Source organism: Pleurodeles waltl, chromosome 3_1 (assembly GCF_031143425.1).
Source record: "Pleurodeles waltl isolate 20211129_DDA chromosome 3_1, aPleWal1.hap1.20221129, whole genome shotgun sequence".
In the NCBI taxonomy this organism is placed as follows: domain Eukaryota; kingdom Metazoa; phylum Chordata; class Amphibia; order Caudata; family Salamandridae; genus Pleurodeles; species Pleurodeles waltl.
Genome location: NC_090440.1, coordinates 1,917,115,277 through 1,917,141,634, shown reverse-complemented (window position 1 = coordinate 1,917,141,634; position 26,358 = coordinate 1,917,115,277).

The window sequence follows — 26,358 nt, the reverse complement described above, 5'->3', positions numbered from 1 at the left end:
TGCCAAGAACCTGCCTTTGAGTGTAGGCATCACTCCCTGCACCCATCATGCAAGGAACCCGCAAAGTCCAGTAAAATCACCAGCTGCTGACCAATGACCCGAACCCAGCAGCCGAGCCAAATTCTGTACAACTGCCCTTAAGGACAAGACCTGCCACTGTGTCAAGTTTGGTGATATTGCGACTCTCCAGGGCTGTAGTGTACTACTCCCTGGGATACTGGACCCCCAACATCAGACACCGAGAAGGAAAACTCAATTCTGGGCTATCAAAAGCCCAGAAGCAATCACCAGTTGAGTGGCCCTGCTGACCTGCAATCCAACCTCCAAGTGACCTGCTCCTCGCTCCAAGGACTCCAAGACGCACAACTCCTGGCTGACATATCTGCACTGCACCCGGCCTCCCTGGCCCCTGCATCGACAAACTAGCTGTGCTCTAGGGGTCCCGAACCCTTGCGACCTCCATCCTCCAAAGGGTCCCACTGGACTTACCTTTAAGTCTAACTTTGCAGCGCGTTTCCAAGTGATCCCCTTTTCCTTTGGGTGCCAGTTTCAAGACCTTTAGCCACTGCCCCCGTTTGAATCAGGAACCACCTAACATTCTCCAGCTGGCCCTATGGACACTTCGACAACCTCGACCTAAAACTAGAAGGTGAGATTTGTGAGAGCACTGCCTGATTTTAGATGTATTTTTAAAGTTTTTCCCCATTGATTCCTACAGTGCATAATTACACACAAAAATAGAACATTTTTTAAACTTTGAAAAATCATAACTAAAAAGTACTTACCATGTATGGATGATCTTGGATTTAAAAATTCTATATAAAGCTGAAGCATTTTTGTAAATTGGTCTTGAGTTATTCTTCCGAGTGTGTCCACATTTATTGATACTGTGAGTACAACAAATGCTTAGCACGCCTCCAAGATAAGCCTAACTGCTTGCCCACACTACCACAAAAACAGAGCATTAGGTGGTCTGCTTTTTACCTCTGGATACCAAACTGGGGTTACTTGGACTCTCTGCAGAGTGCATGTCATTCTCGTACACTATAGAGAGAGCCAGCCTCCTACAGCCAGGCATCTACTGACTGGTTCTATCTTTTCTGATAGACATCCAGAAGCAGTACATGTGCAGTTCTATACATGTCTGCCACAGTCATTAAGTGCTTTTCCCTGTCTACCCATGTCTCGTGACCCAGTTGCCAAAAGCCAGTCTTCCATACTTGTTATGTAGTATGGAGATCAAAGCCAGGGCTCCATTGTATCCCTGCCATGTAGTTTCTTCAATCAATCAAGACATTTCTAGAGCGCATAATTGTCTGAAAATGGGTTCTGTTGCTGAGTTTGATAGTGATTGCCCTAGTTCACCATATTACAAAGTAAACAGCCATGTTTTGAGCAGCTGTCTGAAATGACTCAGGCCCATATTTATACTATTTATGCGTAAAAAATTTTACCGCCGGCTAACGCCATTCCAACGCGCCATGCGGGCGCCTTATTTATGGAATGACGTTAGCCGGCGCTGCGGACTGGTGTGCGTCAAAAAAAATGACTCACACCAGGCAGCGCCGGCGTATGGGAAAATGGGGGTTGTACGTCAAAAAATGGGGTAAGTCAGGTCTGAGGCAAAATTCAGGCCTCAAACCGGATTTGCGCCATTTTTTTTGACGCCCAACCTCCATTGACATGACTCCTGTCTTAGCAAAGACAGGAGTCATGCCCGCTTGCCCAATGGCCATGCCCAGGGGACTTATGTCCCCTGGACATGGTCATTGGGCATAGTGGCATGTAGGAGGGCCCAAATCTGGCCCCCCTATGACACTTAAAAAAAACGAAAAAAAATACTTACCCCAACTTACCTCAACTTCCCTGGGATGGGTCCCTCCATCCTTGGGTGTCCTCCTGGTGGGGAAGGGTGGCAGGGGGTGTCCCTGGGGGCAGGGGAGGGCACCTCTGGGCTCCTTCCGAGCCCAGAGGTCCCTTAACGCCTGCCCTGACCCAGGCGTTAAAAAACAGCACCCATCAGGCTGTGCGCCGTTTTTTAAGGCCCACCCCCTCCTGTGCGTCAAAATGACGTCAGAGTATAAATATGGGGCACAGGCCTTAAAGTCATTTTTTGGAAGGGAACGCCTACCTTGCATATAATTAACGCAAGGCTGGTTCCCCCTTCCAAAAAATTACGCACATGGTGGAATTTTGACGCCCGCGGGGTCGGACGTCAAAGTATAAATATGGGGCAGGGTTTGCGCCGATTGTGCGTCAAAATTTTTGGCGCACATTCGGCGCAAACAGAGTATAAATATGCCCCTCAGTTTCACAGTACTCCTAAGAGAAATTGGCAGGCTATTCCAGAGGCAAGACACCTGTGCTGAAAATGCTCTACCCCCAGCCAGAAAGAGTCTGAATTGTGACTGCAGAACATAAATAGGGCCGGGGCAATACTTAATATACTTGTCCCGCAGGTACACCAGCCCAACCTTATAGAAAGCCTTGTGAACAATGCACAAAGATTTAAAGAGTACCGTTTAAGGTACAGGAAGCCAATGCATTTTTTAGCGCAGAGGTGATCGATGAAACTCGTGGAACTGAAAGGGCCAAGCATGCTCCAGCCTTTGTATACATAGGAGGCGCTTGATTAAATAGTCTGGACAACCAAGGAACAAGAAGTACCCAGACTCTAATCGTCTAAGAATGGTGGGTGGGATAAGCAGTGATCTGTATTCAACAGGGTGAAGTGGTAATATCTTACAGAGCACTTTAAGTAGTGAAAATCCAGTGGATGCCAGCTTATGCCAGCTTATTAGTGAGAGGCCAATAATAAATCACTATCAAAGAACAAGTCTAAGTTCATGATCATAGGAGATTCCACAGTGGTAAAAACTGATTGCAGGGGCCAAAAGACAAAGGAGAGAGGAATCTTATTAATGGCATAACACAGGACCTCAGTATTTATCCTCATTAAACTTGAGGGAATTCAAGGTTAGCTAGTTCGTGATTTTGCGCATACACTAATGGAAGCGGTCATATGGAGCAGGCACCCTCAAATCCACTGATATTACAAGTTGCGTATGTTTTCATGGCTTATGAGGAAGACCCCCCCTGATTATTAAGCAACTGAGCTAGTGACCTCAAATAGATGTTAAACAGAGTGGAACCAGTGCAGAACACTGAGGTACATCCTGTTTAGAACCACAAAATTCAGAGTGGAGCTGCAGGAGGTATATCGCCTGAGCTCTGTTGTCGAGGCAGGATGCAAACCACTTCAGTGCAGCTCCTTTTATTCCAATATCAGCCAGCCTGGAGATCAAATCGATGGGAGAGTGTGTCAAATGCAGCCGATAGATCTAATATAAGTGCCACAAAGTTCCCCCTTGACTGTCATGCTGAAGTGATCCAGGACTGAGACCAATGGGGCTTCAGTTCCAAGGGCAGTTAATCTCTCCGGGGACCAGTATACTCTGTGTAAAGTAAAAAGATGATTCTTTTTCAGAACGGCCGGTTTAACTATATCTCAAAGGGTAGTAAACAAAACTTGCCAGAGCTTCAGTTCCGTGCATCGGGCAAAATCCAGACTGGGAAGCATCTGAAAAATCAGTACTATTGAGGTAGCCCAAAAGAATAGAATTCACATGCTTCTCCAGGATTTTAGCTGGAAACAGAGCAGTGTAATAGGCCAAAAATTACTAAGAATGACAGGATCTGCCGTAGGCTTTTTTTTCTCCAAAGTAGTACCACCTAGGCTTTTTTCCAGTCTGAGGGAACTGTCCCTGATGATAAGGAATCGTTACAGCTGAAACGCAAGACTTCCAACAATGTACCTGCCAGAACTTGACACATATGTGGTGAAATCACATACGTAGGGGAGCCGAGGTGGTGGAAGAAGTCAGTTCCTAGAAGCTTATGTTTGGGACTAACCAAAGTCTCTCATTGAGATAGACACAGCCAGAGATCCCTTGTCATCAGTGATCGATGGACCTCTGTCAACCAAACCTGAGACATGGTAGTCAGAGCCTTAGGAATAACACAGCACTGAACCATTCACTAGTGATAACAAACCATTCATAATGGTGGTGATCTTGTTCTCGAAAAAGAGTGCTAAATCATCACACATGGCTTGGGTATGCTTCACGGAGTAGGACACACTCCATAAAACTTGCCACCTTGTTTCCCCATTGACTCCATTCTCACTTTTGCTGGACTAGAAGGTTAAGGATATAGACATCTTTATAGTACTTCAATATTTTTTTTCTGTTTTGCGTCTTGTGAGAGGTGTTTACGCTTTATGGAGGAAGAGTTACATGCATTGGGCACAACACCCATCAGGTTAAATCTGCATCATCGGCATATTTCAGCATTGTCCATTCTTCGGGTTTTCAAGTGCAGAGCAGGAGTCTATGGGCGAGCATCTTGTCTGCTTGTGGTTTAGTAATTGCCTTGTTGCATTAGTTTCTTAACTACAAGGATCTTCCCCCTGTTTGTTGGCAGTTTTTGCCTAGGATTGTGCCCACTTCATCTTCAGGGTCCAAAGATATATGGGGCATATTTATACTCTGTTTGTGCCGAATGTACGTCTAAAAGTTTGACGTACATTCGGCGCAAACCGTGCACCATATTTAAGCTTTCATGCCTGAGCCCGCAAACGCCAAAATTCCGCCATGTGTGTCATTTTCTGGATGCGGGAAACCGCTTTGCGTTAATGACATGCAAGGTAGGCGTTCCCATCCAAAAAACAACTTAAACACCTGTGCGCCTTATTTATCCAATCGTGCAAAAATCCCGCACTGCCGGGAGGCGGAGTGAGAAAATGACACAGAGCCCGATTTACGTCAAAAAATAACACCTGGGTCAGGGCAGGTGTTAAAATGGGGCAAACACACCAGTACTTAATGAAAACACACAGGTGCAACAGCAGAGCTCCAAAAGGAAGACATGGAGGTGCTTTTCATCCAGCATGCACGCAGACACAGAGCACAGGACCAACAACAGCAGCTTCTACAACACCAGCAGGGACCCCAAAGGCAACACAGAAGGCAGGAGAGGATATTCCGCACCAAGACAACCCTTCTGGGACTCCGCCAACAAGACATCATCCAGAGGTACAGTCTCAACTGGCAAGCCATTCAGCAGCTGCTGCGCAACATTGAGCCACAGTTGGCACCCAGCTTGCAGACACTCCGCACCATTCCACCAAAAACCAAGCTGCTAGCTGTACTCCACATGTTGGCAAGTGGCTCCTTTCAAACCACTGGTGCCCTGGTTGCCGGGATCTCACAGCCCTCATTCTCTGCCTTCCTACCTAAGGTACTGGATGCCATCATCTCCCTCACACCCCACCACATCAGCTTCCCCAACACACAGCAGAAGCAGCAGGAGACAAAACAGGGCTTCTACCAAATCAGCGCCTTCCCACACGTGCTTGGTGCCATTGACTGCACACATGTACGCATTGTGCCACCTGCTGCAACCGAACATCTATACCGCAACAGAAAGCACACACAATCCATCAATGTGCAGGCCATTGTCGATTACCGGGGATTGATCACCAACATCGTGGCAAAGTATCCTGGGAGCGTACATGATTAATTCATCTTCTGCCACTGCACCATCAATCAACACTTCCAGGATGGACGATATGGAAATGGCCTACTTGTTGGTAAGTACAGAAACCTACTTATATGCACACAGCACAGCAACCCTGCAGGACACACAACACATACATCACTATATTGACACGTGGCCAGGAAGACAATGAGGTTGACACACTGCTAGGCATGTGTGATATCCTGACCCATTTGGATATACACCTATGGACAAATGACAGAACCAAATAACAACAGATGTCACTCCACAGACACAAGGGAACAATTTAAAACAACACAATGACAATGACATGGCCTCAACTGCCAGTACAACGTGGAAGATTAATCTTTCAATATCACATCAATAACACTCAATCAAACACCCTTCCAACCAATACGTACTGCGTAAGGGGTGTGTAATGTGTTTTGCTGCAGGTCAAACACCATGACACACATAGCATGATGAAGACTACAATGAAGGTGACATGGAATCATTGAGGCTGTACCAATATCTCACATCACTCCTGGTGTGAGATTGCCCACTACCAATAAGCAAGTGGACTGTGCAACGAACACATATTGATGTGACAATATTGAAAGTGCACATTCCTACACATACGGATTGAGACAATTTCACACACACACAACTGATGTACAGGCATATGGACCTTCTGACATTCCAAATGACAACCTCAAAACCAAGTTAGCCAGCTGAACTAGAACATGTTCAGTAGTATAGGTACATGTTAGAACCGGAGTCGACTTGGCAAGGGCAGAGAAATAGGTCTGCAGAGAATTTGTCACACATGTGAAATTTGTGCATAGTCAATTGTCAGCACGTCAGTGCTGACAACGTACGGAGATGTGTTGTACATTGCCACCTAGCCAAATCTGAGGATCTCACTGATGTTTAAATAATTCTATTGCATATGTGAAATTGGATGGGATGTCCAGGGTATATAGATGCAACCGTGTCACCACCTTGGAACTGATTCTGTGTATGGAAGTATCATGTCACCCCCAGTTAAGGCACATGGACATCTCTTTCACATGACATAATGCAAGGGAATACACAATGTTCTGCAACTCCACAAAAATACTGCTGACATCCGGTCAATCAGCCAAACACCCGTTCAGATAAGGAAACAACCCAATGCTGATGGTACATCCTAGAAGCCTAGGATTTCACACAATAACACAAACACAGATGAGTCACAGACAACACAAGAGAACAACTGCCATGCAAAGTGATAATCATGGTGCAAGCTACATCAACATGTTCTCACCCATTTTCTCTTTCAGCTGATCAGGGCTATGGGATCCAGCCATGGATCATGACCCCATTTGCAAACCCAAGCACTGCAGCAGAGCGTGCCTATAATGAGGCACATCGGAAGACACGCACCATAGTCGAGAGGACCTTTGGCAACCTTAAGTCAAGATTCAGGTGCCTCGACATCACCGGAGGCAGCCTCCTATACTCACCTAAAATGGTGTGCAAAATCATTTTGACCTGTGCCCTCCTGCACAACATATGTGTAAGAAGGAGCTTTCCCCTATGTGAACCCGACCCACAAATGCCTGAAGAGGAGGAAGAGGAGGATGCTGTCCATCAACATGAGGGGGACCATCCAAACACAGCTGCAGGATTGCATCAGAGACAACATATTTTCCAAAATTTCTTTTAACTCTACTCATCCATCACCACTGTCTTACCATATGTCAATAAACACCTATACTATTCACTATATCATGGTCTGGGTAATAATTTTTGCAAAACATTATCCTTAACAATCAGAATCAGAGTGTAGCCTCATGGAGTATTGCAGAAATACAGATTAAGATACAGAAAAATCCACATCATATTTGATGGGTATGATTGTACAGCCGACTTCACACACACTGTAAATGACATATATCCTGTCCATTTCACATTTGAAGGGCAATATCAGAGGACCACAGCTACTTCACACATACATGTTGGCAACATGGTTCATTTCAGCATATGGCACACAACTAAGACATCTTCAGTCAATAAGGTAACAAAATCCAGCATACATGAGGCAGTGGAAGTGATATTGCATTGGTGACAAGAAGGTATGACCAGACCCTTGGCATCAGTAACTGTTACATCAGCTATCTTTGCAAGGAGTATGTGTGACAAGAATTCCATATAAGCAGCAAATGGATAGCACGAGTGCCCCAGGTATGACTATCATTACTCAAAAGACATCCCCTGCACATGCCAGCCCAGGTCTTAAGTCCTGACACTGCCATGTTCCCTGTCTCACCTCACCCTTCTTCAGAGGGCCCTGGAAAGGGAATATGTGTAACCAGATAATCCCTCATCTACACACACCCAGACTCACATTCTGAATCCAGAGTGCTTCCCTCTTTAGTATGGTATGCCATAGTCATTGTTCTTCTGTCTGCATTGACTTCTGGTTGAATAATGCACTGCCTTGTAGTCTGTAGGACCTGCAATCACCTGTACGTTGCTCCCCATGTGAAAGGTACTGTTGGCCCTTTGAACTTGATTCTCACCTACAGAACTTGTGAGAGACTGAAGCTGCACACACCTGTGAGCACCTCCATGCAGACCAGCCATTTGAACATGCATTGCCCTTGCAGCTGCCTGGAACAGCATAGAAGCTGCCATTTTATGTATAACACTGTTATGCATTGCCGTATAAATCACTTGTGTAACACAGGCCTTGGATTATTGTGTTACGTTCCAACACACAGGACAAACACAGTATTCATTTTCCACAGTGTTGTTCCAGCTTTGACCAGTCTTAGTCTGCTCACTGTGTATTTGCCTTGTTAATGTTTTTGATCCTGATTGACCCTGCATCCTGTTAGCCTGCATGGTTCCTGTCTTTGCGTTACCATAAAGGTTCCCTGTGGCTACATTTGTCTCATAGTTGCTTTCCAAGCCCTCACTATCCTCCTGGGGTATTGTGTCAGGTGGGTCTACAATGAATACTCAAATACATTGTATAGCATAATCAGTTTACTTATCATACCATGGGGTGGAACTTGTCTCCAAATAGCCTAATCATGGCCCATCCCTTGTCTGGGTTTCATGTATGCATGAGTGACAAATAGTGACAGTGTACCATGGCTGTATGCATAGATTGGGTATGGTGCCTCCAGCACAACAAACAACGTCAGATAATGTGCATGAAATGTCAACACATGTTAGGACCCTGACAGTCCACACGCTGATTCACATTGCCCCAAAAATATTGATGGGGCTTGCGTGGTGAATAGCTGTGAGATTAATCAGCACAGAGGCACTGATGTTCCCGGATGCAGTGGGAATATTAGAGGCCAACCTGTGTACAAATGTTGTGAGTAAACCTGCTGGTTTAAAATTCCTGATCCATTAACTTTGTCAGCACACCAAGGTTGTCCTGTTGTCAGTCTCATAACACGTCTGCAGTGCCATAGCTGGACTATCCCCATGTGTGTTCTCAATTCCTCTTCTGCTTTCCTTCAGTTCAGCTGTGAAGGATACTTTGTAAATGCAGGAAATGGCTCCACAGACTCATGACTAGACCTGCACGTAACTGTGACAACATGGACCCCAATAATGACTCAGGCTACACATGGCCCCACACACTTGAACCGGACACCTTTGTGCAATTTACCACTGGAAATATGTGAACACGTGCTGCTTGGTCTGCTGGTCCTCCACTGCCATGACATGTGTGGATTGTATTTGGGACTAGGTGTCACAAACACCACACCCACATAGCATTATCCAATGCCTGACTCATGGGTAGTATACAAACAAGTGCCTAAGAAGTAGTATCCAACATTCCAGGACATGTGATGGCTTAGTCTTGGAACATTGCCATGATCAACCGTCTTCTATCTATCCTGTACATGGTTTGTCATTGGTGGTGCTTAGGTTCCAAAAAACCTAGGAAGTTCACAATAGCATTTGTTGTTATGTGTATGACAAACACATTTCCTTTCTCATTTCCACACTGAATAGCATCTGATGGTTGGACACATTGACTCCACATGCATACAAGCAGATTTGAGAAAACGCGTCCTGTGATGTTCACACAGTGGGACAATTACAATAGTAGGAGACAATTCACACACATTGACACATAGGAATTGAGTTACTGTATTGAGTTGCGTAGCCTTGCTATCCTCTCTTGACACAAAACATGCCCAAACTGGGTAATACCTAATTGTATTCCACACGTTTGGCCATCTATTGCATCAGTGAAGAGTGCAAATCCAGTACAACAACTAGAGGATCATGGTCTGCAGTAGTATGATCTGTCACATGTGCCCATACACCAGAATGCACAATGTTGGTGCAATCAGCCTATCTCTGTATTGTCACACCTGTCATGTACTATTACAAATGAGAAATGACCCAAACCCAGTCAAGGACAGAAATGTTGACGCATATGCGTCAAAAAAGACGCACATGCGTCAAAAAATTATGCATATGCGTCAAAAAATTACGCTCATTGCCATGATACATCCATTGGCCCTGAGCGGTAATTCCCACACTGAACCCCATGAAATTGGTTAAGTATGAAACATATTTGAAAATATGGATGCGGGGTTATTTCTAAGCATGTGCATAAAAAAAAAATGACGCACAGACTGTAAGCGTTATAATATTTTGACGCATAAGAATAAAAACGCCCCGCATTTGAGGCAGGAAGTGATGTAATAGGATATCCTGTTTACAGAATTGGTACAGTGGGTGTACTTTCAATTTCACTTTGCAGTCTGCGATATTTCCTGACTGTGTGGCTGTGTTTTGACTTATCTCTCTGTGCATTTTGTGATTTTGTCTCCTGTGTGGTCTTTAAATTGTCTTTTTGTGTTTCCTAAGTGTCTGTGGTATCCTGTGTAAGTATATTTTTTGTCATTTCTGGTGTATAAATTTGTCTTTGTACTGTTGGGAGTCTGTTGTGGGTAGTGTTAGTTTGAGGATAGTTGGGCTGTTTTCTGCTAAATTTCTTTCATTTTCCTCTCCTACTTTCCCTTCATTCTCCTCTTTACCCCTTTATTCCCTTTTTTTGTGCAAGCATGTTGGGTAGGCCTCGTCTTGGCAGGATGGGAGAGGAGGAGCTGGGTGGATTTATTTGGCTGGTGTGCTACTTCCTACCCTTAATGATCGAAGCAGGTGGGCATGTGATACAGGGGTATCACACAGAGGCAAGGAGGCTCTGGTGGGCAAAGGTCCTGTACCATCTCAAGCAAATCTACAACACACTGTGCAACGACCACCAGCTGAAACACCGTTGGACTGACCTGGTTGTCCGGGAGCAAGACCTGCTGGACCACCTGGGGATTGTGATTGGTGGCCCTTTTGGTGAGTACAAATCAGAGTAATGTACACATTTAAATGCTCTGTAGTGACAGTAGCATATTTGTTCTTATGCTGCAGGCAATGGTTTTGGACATGTGGAATGCAAGTTAAACATACAGTTGCCTGTGAGTTATACAATAATTCCTACACATTACAGTCATCTGTTGAGGCTACAGCTGCACTAACTTACAAAACACAACAGGAGCCTGTAAATTAGTGCTGCCTTCACGTCAATAGATGATGCAGATGTGGCTCTAACATATGTTTTATGCATGGTCTTTGAGTGTACCAGGAAAGACATGTTTTAAATCCAGATATTTTCAAGAAATAATGTGTCCCTCAATTTTTTCGGATACATATCTGAACTGGATTCTGAAACATACGTAACAAGTTATAGCTGACCTCAGATAACATCTTAGACTGATATTTGGACTTTGTTGTGCCACAATTAAATTAGGGATGGATGCCAAAAGTTATGCACACGGGTTCACATCTCAATGTTTGGTGCAACTTACCATAGCTGTGGCACATAAAATGAAGCAAATTATGCAAATTGAGGGGTAACAACTGTCCTTGGCCCTCTGTACATTGTACCTGTGTGTTTTACATTGGTCTTAGTCACAATAGCTGGGAGACTGGTATTGCAGTATTGCAGTCCCCCAGGAAAGTGGCTTTCCATGTCTTTCATGGATACACATGATGAGAGGAATACACTCCATGAATGAGTCTGCTAACAAATGATGGAGCATGTTTGCCACCACATGATAGTTAGGGCCACTGCATGTGTGCAGATATGTGTGTATCACTCACTGGAGTACCCGGGTCTGTACATGTTTGCAGTGGTATGTCGGATGCAGTATCATCATGTCTGAGAGGCTTGACTTTCTGATTTAATATTGCACATAGTATTTGTATTTGGAAGTGTTGTACAGTGCACAGACATTGAGCACATTTCTCCCTTCCATGCTTTACAGGTAGACCTGCCCCCTACACTATCGGAGAGATGGCTCGATTTGCGGACCCAGACATCTCCAGTAAGTGTTGATATGTCTGTTCTGTGTTTTGTTTGCTGCTGTTGTATGATTGACTCCTGTGTGTTGGACACATAGCAAGGTGTAATGTGCTGGTCAATGATCGGATATGTTCCTTGAGTGAAGTATCGTTTTTTTCCCATCTTTGAGTTGGCCAATCATTAGCATATAGTCATAATTTGGGATTGTAGGTCAGTCCTGTAGGCACGGCCACGTGAATAGGAATGACTTTTGTGGATAAAACTTAAATTCAGAAAATGTAGCAGAGGACCATATTTGTGATTTAGTCAGCAATTCAGACCCTGATTCTCACAGAATAGGGATGCCAAAGTCTTACCCACAGACTTCAGCTTCCCTATTCACTAATGAACATGTTTGACTGTATGTTTGACTTCCTAGCAGCATGTAGCTCCACATGTGGTGCTACGAGTATGAGGCACTTGAGTACAATGGCCTGGGTGTGCATGCAGCTCATGGCCAGATGTGTGCTTGCATCTGTCTGCTTGTTGTAAGTCATGTGTTACTGGTAGGAAATGATGTTGACAATTGTCTGCATTTCCAAACATAAGTGTGGATGGGATTGTCCAAGGTGTGGGTGTATCCTAGTTGGACATCTTCCTTACTTGTGGTGGGCTGCCCAAACCCATGTACAGCTGTCCAAAGCTTCCTGGGTGTCCTTGATGTTTGAAAGTATTTGTTGCTTGCCTTCCCCCCCTCGGGCACAGGCATAGGGTTGTGAAAAGTATACCTAGGACTGATGATCCAAGTTTAGTACACAGACACGTAAATCTGTAAGTCACTTGTCCAAACCTAGGATACCCACTCATGATTAGCAACTGCATTCTATCCTGGCAATTCCATTTACAACTCGCAGATCTTGTGGCCCTTGATTGTCATCAAGAAGATAGTCATTAGTTGGCCTGATACTGCTGGGGGACTTGCAGCATTTTGTTTACGTGACAAATGGCTGAACAATGATGCATAGGTCATTCAAGTTGTTACTCATCTTTTAGAGTATTGCTGTGCTGTTTGATAGGACATGTGTAGGCTGCATTGGCATGTACTTCCTCAGGGACAATCAGTGATCTGTATGATGATATGGGCTGTTTCCGGTACATTAGATGTATTGTCTGATTAACTTCTGGAGCCATATCACACAATGAAGTACCTAATGTTTGATTTTCTATTTGTTTTAACAGCTGCCAATATGAATCCCATCCAGATTCAGGAGTTTCAGCACAGGGCGATGCGTTGCCGCCACATTCTGGATGTGGACTCAGGGTTCCGCAACATGGCAAGGTGTTATCGCCATGAAAGAGCCTCTGGAGTGTGGAGGGCATTTTCCCAGGGGGGCCCTTCCGTGTCCACCACAGCCACCACCACCAGCACCACCACTACCACCAAGGTGGCACCAACCTTAGCAGGCACCTTTGCAGGGCCGTCAACCTCCACTGCTGCAGGACCTGTCACAGCACCACCTGCACCTCCTCCTACAGACATGGTACCAACAAGGGGACATACTTCTTCAACTGGCACCCAGACCACTCCTGCTGCAGTCGTTGACCCAGCAGATTTTCAGCAGATGCAACGGAACTTGGACCATATGTTGAGGAAAATTACCAGGCTGCAGCAGGAGGTGGCACAAGTAAATAGGAGAGTGCGTGCCATAAAAAAGACCCTTCGGAGGGCGAACTTGTAGACAATATACCCTCAGCTGTAATTCCTTCCCCTCCCTCCTCTTTCCTGGTTCTTTTAATTAGTGGGTTTAGGGGGCTTAGTGTTAGGTTAGTATATGCTGTTAGTTTAGTTAGTAGTAGTGGGTGGGGGGTTGGGGGTATGATACATTTTATGTCAGTTTTTTATTATGTGTGTGGGTGGGTGGGGGATGATGTTGGGGTTTTGGGGTTTAAAAAAAAATATATATATAAAATAAAAAATATAAAAATACAAAAAAATATATATTTGTTTAGTATAAGATAGTATGTGTTTAGGTTAGTATATGTTGGCCTCCATGTGTCCCGTCTTATAAGGGGGGTGGGAGGTTAATGTTTAGATCGTTTTGTTAAATGTGATAAGCAAGTTTAGCTTAGGTTAGTTAGGGCCAGTTGTGGGTAATGTGTAGTTAGGATAGATTAGGTTAGGTAAGGTGTTTCCGCTGCTTTTAGCTCCTGTTTTTACTGTTTAATAAATATTTAGGTAACTCTTTACAGTATGTGTCACATGCTTGGGGATCAGGGCCTTGGCATGAGTGAAAAGTGTCTCCTTTGTACTAGCTTTTGTGCCCCATGCTGCAACCAAATCCCAACTGAGCTGTTACATTGGCAGCTACAACAAAGCTACTTAGATAAGATTCTGCCATCCATTGCACCCACCACTCACGGTTACTATGGATCCCAAAGTGTTGTTAATTTTTGATGTATGTTTTCAATGTCACATACTTTGCTACTAGAATTGGTATTGAGGACACTGTGTTAAGTCTGCCTGCAGCCTGATGTCCAAGCGAATCCTTATAAGGTGAGTGGTAGTATGCTCTCATGTAGTATGGTATACATAACTCACACCTATCATTTGTTACAATATTCAGCCCGGTTACATATTTGTATGTAAACTCATACACATCGATTCATGCAGTACGGTGTGTGTTAGGAAAAATTTGGGTCAAATGTCACATACGTAAGTTTTGGCTTGAAGAAAAATTTGAAGGCAATAATTTTTGGCTTAGACATCCCTTGAGGAAGCGTTATTCTGTCCAACACAGCATTATGGTGTATAGTTTCTATTTTCCTCAGAAATAACCCTAAGGAAGGGCAGATGATGGTACAATCCAGACCACTGTGCATAGTTATCAGCCAACATTCTTTCAGGTCAGGTGTATTGACAATCTATAATCATTGACCTGAGGTAAACATCACTGATCTACCTCACGGTTGATGTGTCACATTACACAGAGACAAAGTTGTTGTGTAAGTGCTATTTATTAGAAAGTGCAGTAGTGCAATATGTCCATGATTGTGAGTCCATTAGTGTGACACCCTCCATTGTGATCCTACACAAGTGCAAAAGGACATGTCATTGGACATGCTGGGGTGAAGTGTCAGACAGTGCAGAGGGACAGGATTTGCAAATGAGTTAGTGAGAGACAATCACAGGGCAGGGTGACAAGATAAACAGTGGGCTGAAGAACAGTGCTTGAGTACAGTTGTTGCAAGACTGGCATGTTACAAAGCACAAGACCTTGGCAATAGGTGGCCATGTGGCAGGGACTAGTGCTACTGGGTACTCTTATGGGTGAAGGTGATCTGTTCCACGTCTTCGTCTTCTGATGTGTGTGTTGTCTCCTCTGCCCCTGATGGTGGTGGTTGTGAAGGGGCAACACACACCTCAGTGTTTGAAGACGTGGAGTCAGACATCCCGGTAGCTGCCAACTGTGGGGCTATTAAGGGCAGTACTGCAGCAAGGAGAAGCTGCTGGTTCTTAAGAAGAGCAGCCACATTACCGTGGGAGGCAGCCAGGTCGCCCTGAGGGGTTCACTATTGCATTCGTGCATGCATTAACAGGATTGTTGTTGTAGGTGTTGTGTCAACTCTCTTACAGCTGTGCTGATTTCCTTCAACCTTTTTTCAAGTTCCTGCAAGATTGTTGTTCGCACTTGCATGGCTGCTGCCAGTTCTGCAGTTGAAATCATGCACGAACGCACCCCCTCTAGGCTGGCTGCCATATTTTCCATCCCCACCTGCGCCTCCTTGGCCAGCTCTGCTGTACTCCAACTACAGTTCTCTCAAAGCTGGTGCCAGTGTCGTCAGAGTCCTCAGCTGTGTTGGAGCTGGCAGGTCCTACAATTGGGGTGGTGGGTGGCTCCTCTGTGATGTCTGCTACTTCTGTGCTCCTCTTTGGGACTGAAGGTGGAGTCTGGAGCGTCACAAGGACATCTTGGAGGGTCTGCTGGCTGATGTTTGTCAGCTCGTCATCTATGTCATCACGGTAGTCCTGGACAGGCATATCCACAGGAGAGCCATCGTCCTCTGCAATAAGATATGGTACAATTAGTGTGTCTGTGTTGTGGGATTTGTAATGTGACGTGCCTGCCTTCCTATTAGTTTCACATTGTGATCTTGGTTCCTCTTCATTGTTCCTGTCTTTCATATTAGCATTCTACCAGGCCTATGCCCCACCTGCATGTCACCTGTATTGTGGTCAGTTTGTGGACTTGTCAGCATCACATCCTCTAGGTGTTGGTTCTGGCCAAATTGTGAATTGCCACCTTCTCGTCGTACTCAACCCTCTGTCTGCTTCCATTCTCATGGTGAGGCCTTTCACTGGCTGTGGGTGTTCTGATGGCACTTGCACCATACTTAACATTCTGGAACTTCCCCAGTCTCTGATATTTCACATCCACCTATATGTTGCTGAGACCTAGCATATACTATGTACTGAATTGGCATGGCACGATACGGATGTCAGCATTGGTAGTGCGTACTGCTGATGTTGGGAAATGTGTGCTACATTGGATTGCACTGATGGTCCTAGCAGTGTTTCCTCCTCTGAATGTGCAGGTGTATTTCTGTAGCTAGTTACATATGTCCTCCCCCTCAATGCTGTTGTCTGAGCAGTATGACATTTGGGATGTTGCATGGTGTCATTGGAGCTATTGTGACCCAGGCATAGGGTGGACCCTGGCATATTCAGCATGGGTATGACATTAGTGATGTGTACCTCATAATGTTTATGACAATGGCTGATGTTTGTAGCAACTATGGGCAATCACATTTGACAGGATTGCAACATTTGTATTGATTTTAGGGGATTGATAAAGTTGTCATCCTGAACCCTCTAATTTGGGTGTGTTTGGGGACGTTACTGCCATTAGCTACTTGACCTGCACACACAGCAGAGGTGGTAATGGCAACTGTTGTCAATGTTAAATTCCACTTGCCGATATGGCATGAGGTTGTTAATTGGGCCCTAGTTCATGTAGGGAGAATACTGGCTGACGTGTGACAGCATGCCAATTTTACGTTGTACCCTACCCTCCTGGCCTGGCTTTACCTTTCCAACATCCTTGGCATGGCAGCATACCCCCATGCAAAGGTTGTTGGTGTAGGGTAGTACTGTGCCCCAGGTTTCCTCTGAACGGGCCATGCCCCCGTACCATGCCCCTTTAACCATGCCACTCCCTGATTATCATGACTTACGAGCATTCTGTAGTAGGTATGCCCCCCCTGCTTGCAGTTAACATTTGTGCATTTTAATTCCCCATGCGACTAACCCTGCATCTTTGCTGTCTCCTGGTAGTCTGCGGTGTCCTGTCCTTGAATCCCTGTGACGATCTCCTCAGGGATGACGGCTGCCACCATCTCCTCCATGTGGTCCAGGGCCTCCTGCGGTGCTGGACTCCCATTTCCAGTCTGTAGTTCTGCCTTCCTGTTCCTGGCCATCTGTTCCTTGGTCCTGCGCTTGCAGTCATGCCAGCGTTTCTTGCACTCGATGACTGTTCTCCGTACTTCGGCCACACTGTTGATCTTGTCAACAATTTGTTGCCAAATTGCCTCTCTCCTACTAATTGGCAACTTTGAGGTGACAAACAGTTGGTGCTGGTGTTCCGTCACCTCTTTCACCAGAATTTCCTGCTCCTCTGCACTGAAGCGACACTTTCTTTTCTTCTTCTCCCTGTCCTGGGTCTTGTGTGGGTCCTCCTGGCTGGTTCCTGGCCTGTTGTCATCTTCCTGGGGTCTGTGCAAGCATCTGGGATCCATTTTGGCTCTCCTTAGCACATTTTGCTGAGTTTGCGCTGCTTTTTGATGCAATTGCGTCAAAAAACAGCACGTTTCCGGTTTGCGACGTCATAAACCGGCTCACAGTCATTTTCGCTGCGTTAACGTCGTTTTTCTTTATGACATGACGCATTGGTTTGAGTTAAAAAAAAATACTCACACCTGTGGTTTGCGCCGCCGTGCGTCAAAGTGTTGGCGCAGTTTTGCGTCAAAAAGTATAAATATGGGCCTATGAACGGCAGGCAACAGGCCAGTGATGCAGCCAGAGTCCACTGACCCCTGACCTTCTGTATCAGACACTTTCTTCCCAGCTGGCATGTATGGCATTTGACAGCAGTTTGATCCCCACAAGCTGTTTGTGTCTATGCGGAGGAGGAAGTCAAGAGTTTCTTCCTGCATAGGGAAATATTTAGGAATTGCGGTCTGGTGTCCGATGAGCCTTCGTGCACAAAAAGAAAGAAGTGAGATTGTCTTCATGCAAGGGGAGTCACATAGAACAAGACAATCTGCAACTACAAGCAATGAGGACGAAAGGGCTGGCATCTGCCAACAATATTGCAAAACACAAACCCAATACAGTCTACATGTACGAGCAATGAGGACCTGGGATCTACTGCCTATCCTGTTCATAGCAAGGCAGACACACAAACCCAGAACAAGGTGCATGCACAAGCAACGAAGAAGCAAGGACTGCTACACAGCAGCATCATAGCAAAGCAGACATATGAACCGAAGACAATATCCATGCACAAGCAATGAGGACGCAAGGATTGCTATATGTCAACATCATAGCAGGGCAGACACACAGGGCAAGCTGCATGCTCAAGCAACGAGGAAGCAATGACTGCTACATGGTATCATCGTAACAAGGCACAGACACAAACACAAGAAAAGCTGAATGCACAAGCGACGAGGAAGCAGGGTCTGCTACATGGCAGCATCATAGCAAGGGAGAGGCATGAACCCTAGACAAACTGCATGCACAAGCATCAAGAAAGAAGGGTCTGCTACATGGCAGCATCGTAGCAAGGGAGAGACATGAACCCAAGACAAACTGCATGCGCAAGCAATGAGGAAGCAGGGTCTGCAGCATCGAGCAAGGCAGATACATAAACCCAAGACAAGCTGCGTGCACAAGCATCAAGAAAGAAGGATCTGCTACATGGCAGCATCATAGCAGGGCAGACATGCAAGGCAAGCTGCATGCACAAGCAATGAGGGAGCGGGGTCTGCTACATTGCAGCATCATAGCAAGGCAGACGTGAACCCAAGACAAGCTGCATTCACAAGCAACAAAGAAGAAAGGACTGTTACATGGCAGCATCAAAGCAAGGCAGACACAGGAACCCAATACAAGCTGCATGCACAAACAAAGAGGAAGCAAAGTCCTCTACATGGCAGCATCGTAGCAAGGCAGACACACAAACCCAAGACAAGCTGCATGCACAAGCAACAAGGAAGCAGGGTCTGCTACATGGCAGCATCATAGAGACAGAACCCAAGACAAGCTGCAGGCAAAAACAAGGAGGAAGCAGACTCTGCCACATGGCAGCATCATAGCAAAGCAGACGCACGAACCCAAGACAAGCTGCATGCCCAGAAAATAAGGAAGCAGGCTCTGCTCCTTGGCACCATCGTAGCAAGGCAGCGACACGAACCCAAGACAATTTGCATGCACAAGCAATAAGGAAGCAAAGTCTGCTACATGGCAGCATCACAGCAAGGCAGACACATGAACCCAAGACAAGCTGCATGCACAAGCAATGAGGAAGCAAGAAGTGCTGCATGGCAGCTTCGTAGCAAAACAGACACACGAACCCAAGAAAAGCTGCATGTACAGTTAACAAGGGAACAGTGTCTTCTTCATGGCAGCATCATAGCAAGGCAGACACACAGACTCAAGACAAGCTGCATGCACAAGCAATGAAGAAGCATGGTCTGCTACATGGCAGCATTGTAGCACGGCTGAGACAGAACCCAAGACAAGCTGCGTGTACAAGCAAAAAAGAAGCAGGGTAACCTACATGGCAGCAGCACAGCAAAGCAGACACACAAACCCAAGACAAGCTGAATGCACAAGCAACGACGAAGCAAGGACTGCTACATGGCAGCATCGCAGCAAGGCAGACACACGAGCCCAAGACAAGCTGCATGCACAAGCAAAAAGGAAGCAGGTTCTGTTCATGGCAGCATTGTAGCAAAACAGAAACATGAATCCAAGACAAGCTGCGTGCGCAAGCAACAAGGAAGCAAGGACTGCTACATGGCATCATCGCAGCAAGGCAGAGACAGAACCCAAGACAAGCTGCATTCACAAGAAACGAGGAGGCAGTGTATGTACATGGCAGCATTGCAGCAAATCAGACAAACGAACCCAAGACAAGCTGAACGCACAATCAACAAGGAAGCAAGGGCTGCTGCATGGCATCATGACAGAAAGGCAGATACCCAAACCCAAGACAAGCAACACGCACAAGCAATGAGGAAACAGGTTCTGTCACATGGCAGCATTGTAGCAAGGTAGACACATGAACCCAAGACAAGCTGCATGCACAAGCAATGAGGAAGCAGGGTCTGCTCATGGCAGCATTGCAGCAAAGCAGAGACATTAATCCTAGACATGCTGCACGCACACGCAACAAGGAAGGAGGGTCTGCTGCATGGCAGCATCATAGCAAAACAGACACATAAGACAAGCTGCATGCACAAGCAATGAGGAAGCAAGGTCTGCTACATGGAAACATCATAGGAAGGCAGACACACAAACCCATGACAAGCTGCATGCACCAGCAACGAGGAAGCAGGGTCTGCTACATGGCAGCACTGTAGCAAAGCAGAAACACAAAACCAAGACTAGCTGCATGCACCAGCAACGAGGAAGCAAGGACTGGTACATGGCAGCATCGTAGCAAAGCAGACACCCAAACCCAAGAAAATCTGCACACACAAGCTATGAGGAAACACGGTCTGCTACATGGCATCATCGTATTAAGGCAGACACATGAACCCAAGACAAACTGCATGCACAAGCAACGAAGAAGCAGGGTCACCTACATGGCAGTATCGCTGCAAGGCAGAGACACGAACCCAAGACAAGCTGCATGCACAAGCAATGAGGAAGCAGGGTCACCTACATGGCAACATCATAGGAAGACAGACACACAAGACAAGCTGCAAGCACAAACGAGGAAGCAAGGTCTGCCACATGGCAACATCATAGCAAACCAGACACTCGAACCCATGACAAGCTGCATGCACAAGCAACGAGGAAGCAGGGTCTGCTACATGGCAGCATCGTTGACAAGACAGACACACAACCTGCACGCACAAGCAACGAGGAAGCAGGCCTGCTACATGGCAACATCACAGGAAGGCAGACACACAAGACAAGCTACATGCACAAGCAGCAAGGAAGTGAGATTTGCTCCGTGTATGGCCAAGGTGAAATCTGCAGCTACGGTAAACCATTAAACCAAGATGGGAACAGCCTGAATGATTTCAGTAGGCTGCATGGAAAAGTAAAGAGATACACGGAGCTGCACGTACAGGTAGGAAAGCAGGGGAGAGCTGCCTGTACAGGGAGTAAGACAGACAAGAACTGCATGTACATGTAGAGAGATCATGAGATGCGATATGAATGAAAGGTAGGGCGATCTGCCTGTAAGGCATACAGGCATCTCCGATCTACGTATACAGGTAAGGGGTCGTGTTCAGGCAGGGAGATCAGGGCGATATACGTGCATATGTGGGATGTGGCAGGCTCGTATGTGTAGGAGAGGGGAACTGCACATGCAGTTATGTGCTGGAAGCGAGTGGATGTCGAATGCACTGAGGAAGGCGAGGCATCCGTGTACAGGAAGGGGTGCGATCTGGCCACATAACGTGGATGCTCGGATGGAAGCGCAGACACAGTAACAAGAAATATAAATGCACGGCGGTGTTCAGCAGAGGACACGGCACTCTCTGTCCCATTCATGGGCCTGGAATTCATTTACAGCCCAGCCATGAGGACCGATGGAATATGACAGCTTCAGAGGAAATGCAATTTCCATTAGGGTTCGTAATACGATTACATCCAAGCAGTTCACGTGTTCTAAACTGGGGAGGGAGACGGCAGCTATTGGGGGTTCCTGCCTGGGGCTCCTGGGTGAACTGAACCAGGCAGTCTGCATAATGAACTCCCCTTTCAATCAGACCTGGGCCCTGGCTCCTTCCGCCCCGCCCGCGGTCTCCTTCTGCTCACAAGCCTGCCAGTCGATGTTTCTGTCCCTGCAGCGCCCCCTTCTGGCTCTTAGATGAAACTCGAGCCTCTAAGAAAACCCCCGGGCTGTTGTTTGTGTAAGGTTATAGACGAGAGAGGTCTGCCAGGAGTCCAAAGGCGAGCTTAGCCTTCAACGCAAGGCACCACAGAAAAATACTATGGGGCATGTTTATACTCTTTTTGCTCCGAATGTGCGTCATTTTTTGGATGCGGGGAAACTGCCTTGCGTTAATGACATGCAAGGTAGGCGTTCCCGCCCAAAAAATGACTTTAAGGGCTGTGCGCCTTATTTATACTCCTGCGTCATTTTGACGCACAGGAGGCGGCGGGCCTTAAAAAACGGCGCAAAGCCTGATGTGCGCCGTTTTTTAACGCCTGGGTCAGGGCAGGCATTAAGGGACCTGTGGGCTCACTTCCATGGTCTCTGACGGAAAGAGTCCAGAGGTGCCCTTCCCTGCCCCCAGGGACACCCCCTGCCACCCTTGCCCATCCCTGGAGGACACCCATGGATGGAGGGACCCATCCCAGGTAAGTACAGGTAAGTTGAGGTAAGTATTTTTATTTTATTTTTGTAAAGTGGCATAGGGGGGCCTAATTTGGGCCCTCCTACATGCCACTGTGCCCAATGACCATGCCCAGGGGACAGAAGTCCCCTGGGCATGGCCATTGGGCAAGGGGGCATGACTCCTGTCTTTGATAAGACAGGTGTCATTTTAATGGGGGTTGTGCGTCAAAAAAATGGCGCAAGTCCGGTTTGAGGCATGATTTTTGCCTCAAACCTGACTTGCACCATTTTGAGACGCACAACCCCCATTTTCCCCTACGCCGGCGCTGCCTGTTTTGAGTCTTTTTTTTTTTACTCTGACCAGTCCACCGGCTAGCGTCATTCCTTAAATAAGGCGCCCACATGTCGCGTAGGAATGGCGTTAGCCGGCGGTAAACTTTTTGACGCAAACCAGCGCCGGCGCTGGTTTGTGTCAAAAAGTATAAATATGGGCCTATATATTTTTCAGCCATTATAACTTCTAAATTCTTGGTCCATCTACTGACAAACCCAGTACTTTGTGTGGGGGTGTTTTTATCAGGAGGGGTTAAAAGACAAAATTACAGGCTGGGGAGGTTTGTGGGCGACCAGCTGGAAACCAGACAGGCCGCGTGGTGAAGGTACAGCACCAAGGGAGCTGCGCGCTGAGAGACTGGTCCGCAGGGGGAATACACTCTGCTCTTGGACAATGATGGGTCACAAAGGATCCCGAGGGGCACACCAGCCCAAACTGGACAAATATGCTGTCCCTAAAGAGCCGGCTGAAGCAGGTGGAAATCAAGACGTCCAGACCTAAAACGTATCAGAGCTGCCTGGTGAAGAAACACTCACGTTGAGAGATGTAGTGGCGGCCATTCAGGGGATACGCACATCCCTTGAGGCCAAGACAGATTCTGTCACTCCTGAACTCACATTCATAAGGGCGGACCTGTGCAATGTGGGTTCTTGAGTGAAGGAGGTGGAGGACACTACAACAGCCCTAAAAGCAGATACGGCTGCCATAGAAATGCAGGTTACTGAGCTGCGGGCAGTGACAGCTGCCCTGAAGACCTGACTTGAAGACTCTGAAGGTCGCTCGAGATGCAATAATGTCTGCATACTAGGGGTACCCGAGGGAGCGGAAGGGCCAGCAGCAGATCTGTTCGTAGAGGACTTACGGCCTCATTACAAGTTTGGCGGAGGGGATTACTTCGCCACAAAAGTGCCTGATATCCCGTCCGCCATATTACAAGTTCCCTAGGATACAATGGCACTTGTAATATAGCGGGCTGGATATCCGTCACATTTGTGAAGGACTAATCCCCGTCAAACTCGTAATGAGGCCCCTAATCTTAAAACACCTCCAGCCTGTGGTCTCTCCACATACTTCTCAGTGGAATAGGTTCACAGGGTCCTGGGCACACAGCTGAAGCCAGAAGTGCCCCTGTGCCCCATCATAGCATGATTATTTAACTACCGTAACCAGGACACAATACTTCAGACAGCTCCTAGTGCCCCACCGCTCACCTATGAAAATGCCACTGTCACATTCATCCCTAACTTCACCTTAAAAGTACAGAGAATGCGCTGTTGTTTCTTAGAGGACAAGAAGGCTCCCATGAAAGGGAACTCAAATACTCTATGATATTCCCGGCTCGCCTTCGAGTTGATGAGGAAGGCAAGACTTTTTCCACCCGAGGAGGCGTGGGATTGGATTGATGGCTGGCGGCCGGCTCCTGGTGCCAGACCTCGGAACTGCCTGGGAGACAGAGATGGGCCACCAACACTACGGAATCACAGAGCATGATGGACAGTCCGAGAGACCAAAATGACTCCCATCACCATCCAGTCTCGTGACCAACATCATTCTGGATTGCCTAAAAGTGGCTAACAGCTAGACAGTGAAAGATGAAAAACATGAGCACCAGCCTGTTTTGTGACTGGAGGTATCCTCAGGGATCATACTTGCTGGGACCCATCAGCCCGGAACTGCTGCCCATTTGTAGCAGCTGCTTAATATAATTGCAATGAATAATTGTTGGTAACCATAATATGTTCTAATTCAGGTGACAAACGGGAGGGTCCTTGGCCTTATCCCTTGGCACCTATTGTTTAAGATGTTCTTCTGGGATGACAGGTGCTCTGCAGTGTTGGGATGGTGGGCAGTTTTAGGCCTGCTGTGCAGGGAGGGAGGTTTCGTTGGGAAGTTTAACTTTGACAAATGTGCACCACTGAATGCATGGTTTGGTTACACCTCTGTCTCACCCTTTAGGCATTCACACCTACACGAAATACTGAAGAAGTATCCCTGACCCATTTGTCTGACTGCACTGGGTGGGGGAAGTGGCAGTTCTAAGGAGCTGCCCAACCTGCTCTTATGGCAACTGATATAAAGAATGCTTGTATTCGCCCTACACCCTGGAATGTAAATGGCCTGGGCGACAAGATCAAGAGTGGGGTGGAATTGCAGTACATTAAGAGACACTCCCCAGACATGATCCTCCTTCAGGAGATGAATCTGGTGGGCACCTCTTGTAGGGCCATGGATAGATGGGGCTACCGGATGTTAGCCCATGCAGAGTACACTGGCTCCCGGGGCGTTTGTATACTTGTTAAAAAATCACTACCACTCATGGTCACTACACCTTGAAAAATACCCCACCTAGACTGCATGATACAGCACTGCCTGACTTAAGTTGACTATTACTTAGTCTTCAGGAGGGAAAGTTATTTTTGGGAGGAGACTTTAACTTGACTCTGAGTGAAGTTGAGGACCGGTGGGCCTCATGTCAGGTGACGTTGACACGTCAATATTTGCTGGACTTCCTCAATGTGCTGGGTCTCATAGCTATATGGCATGCTTATAACCCCTCGGCCCAACATTTCACCTTTCACTCGGGGCACATGGTAGTCTTTCTAGAATCAACTTTATGCTAACTTTAGCTTATTGCCTCCCCTGCGTCAATGAGATCCATCACTTGGCCACAGGTATCTCTGATCGTTCCCCTTTTTGAGCGATTTATGGCCTTGACAGTCCGGTGGACCATCGAGTGGTTATGCTCAACCTCTGGTACCTTAAGATTCCCAAGGTAAAAGAGGGTCTCTTACAAGCCACAGAACGTTATTTTTCCAAAAATGAGGACACAGTTGATTTAGCATTGACATTGTGGGAAGCCCATAAGGCTGTGGTAAAGTGACAGGGTCTTTCCTTAATAGTAGGCCATAAGAGGGACAGAAGGGCCACATTGGAGGCACTGGAGCGTGACATTTTGAAATGAGAGGTGCAGCTGATGCTTTAAGACTGAGAGGGTGTCAGTCATAAACTGACACTTAAGCAGCAAGAATACAGGGACCCGGTGACGAAGCGGCCAGAGCCAGACACAGGGCGACTATACACTGCATATATGAGGTGGGAGACAAAGCCAGAAAGCTCATTGCCCGGCTAGAGAGGAAAGAGAGGGTGAGCAAGTGGGTACTGAGAATTTGATCCAGGGGACTGGTACATCGGCAATACCAGAAGCCTTTGCCTCATATTACTCCCATCTTCACTCCCCATCTCAGTCCCCGATAGCGGAGGAATCCCATGAATAGCTACCAGACATAACACTCCTCTCCCTTACAGAGGATGATAACACCCTAATGGAGGGCAATCTCACAGAAGAAGAAATCGTTCGTTTAATTTGTGAGCTAAATTCTGCTAAGGGACTTGGCCCTAATGGGATGTATATAGAACTCTATAAGCTTATGGCCCAAAAACATGTCCCACACTTATTAAAGATTTCAGAGAGAGCAGAGTATACTCCCAATAGAACAGTGGCTGGCTACTATGGAAGTAATATATAAAGA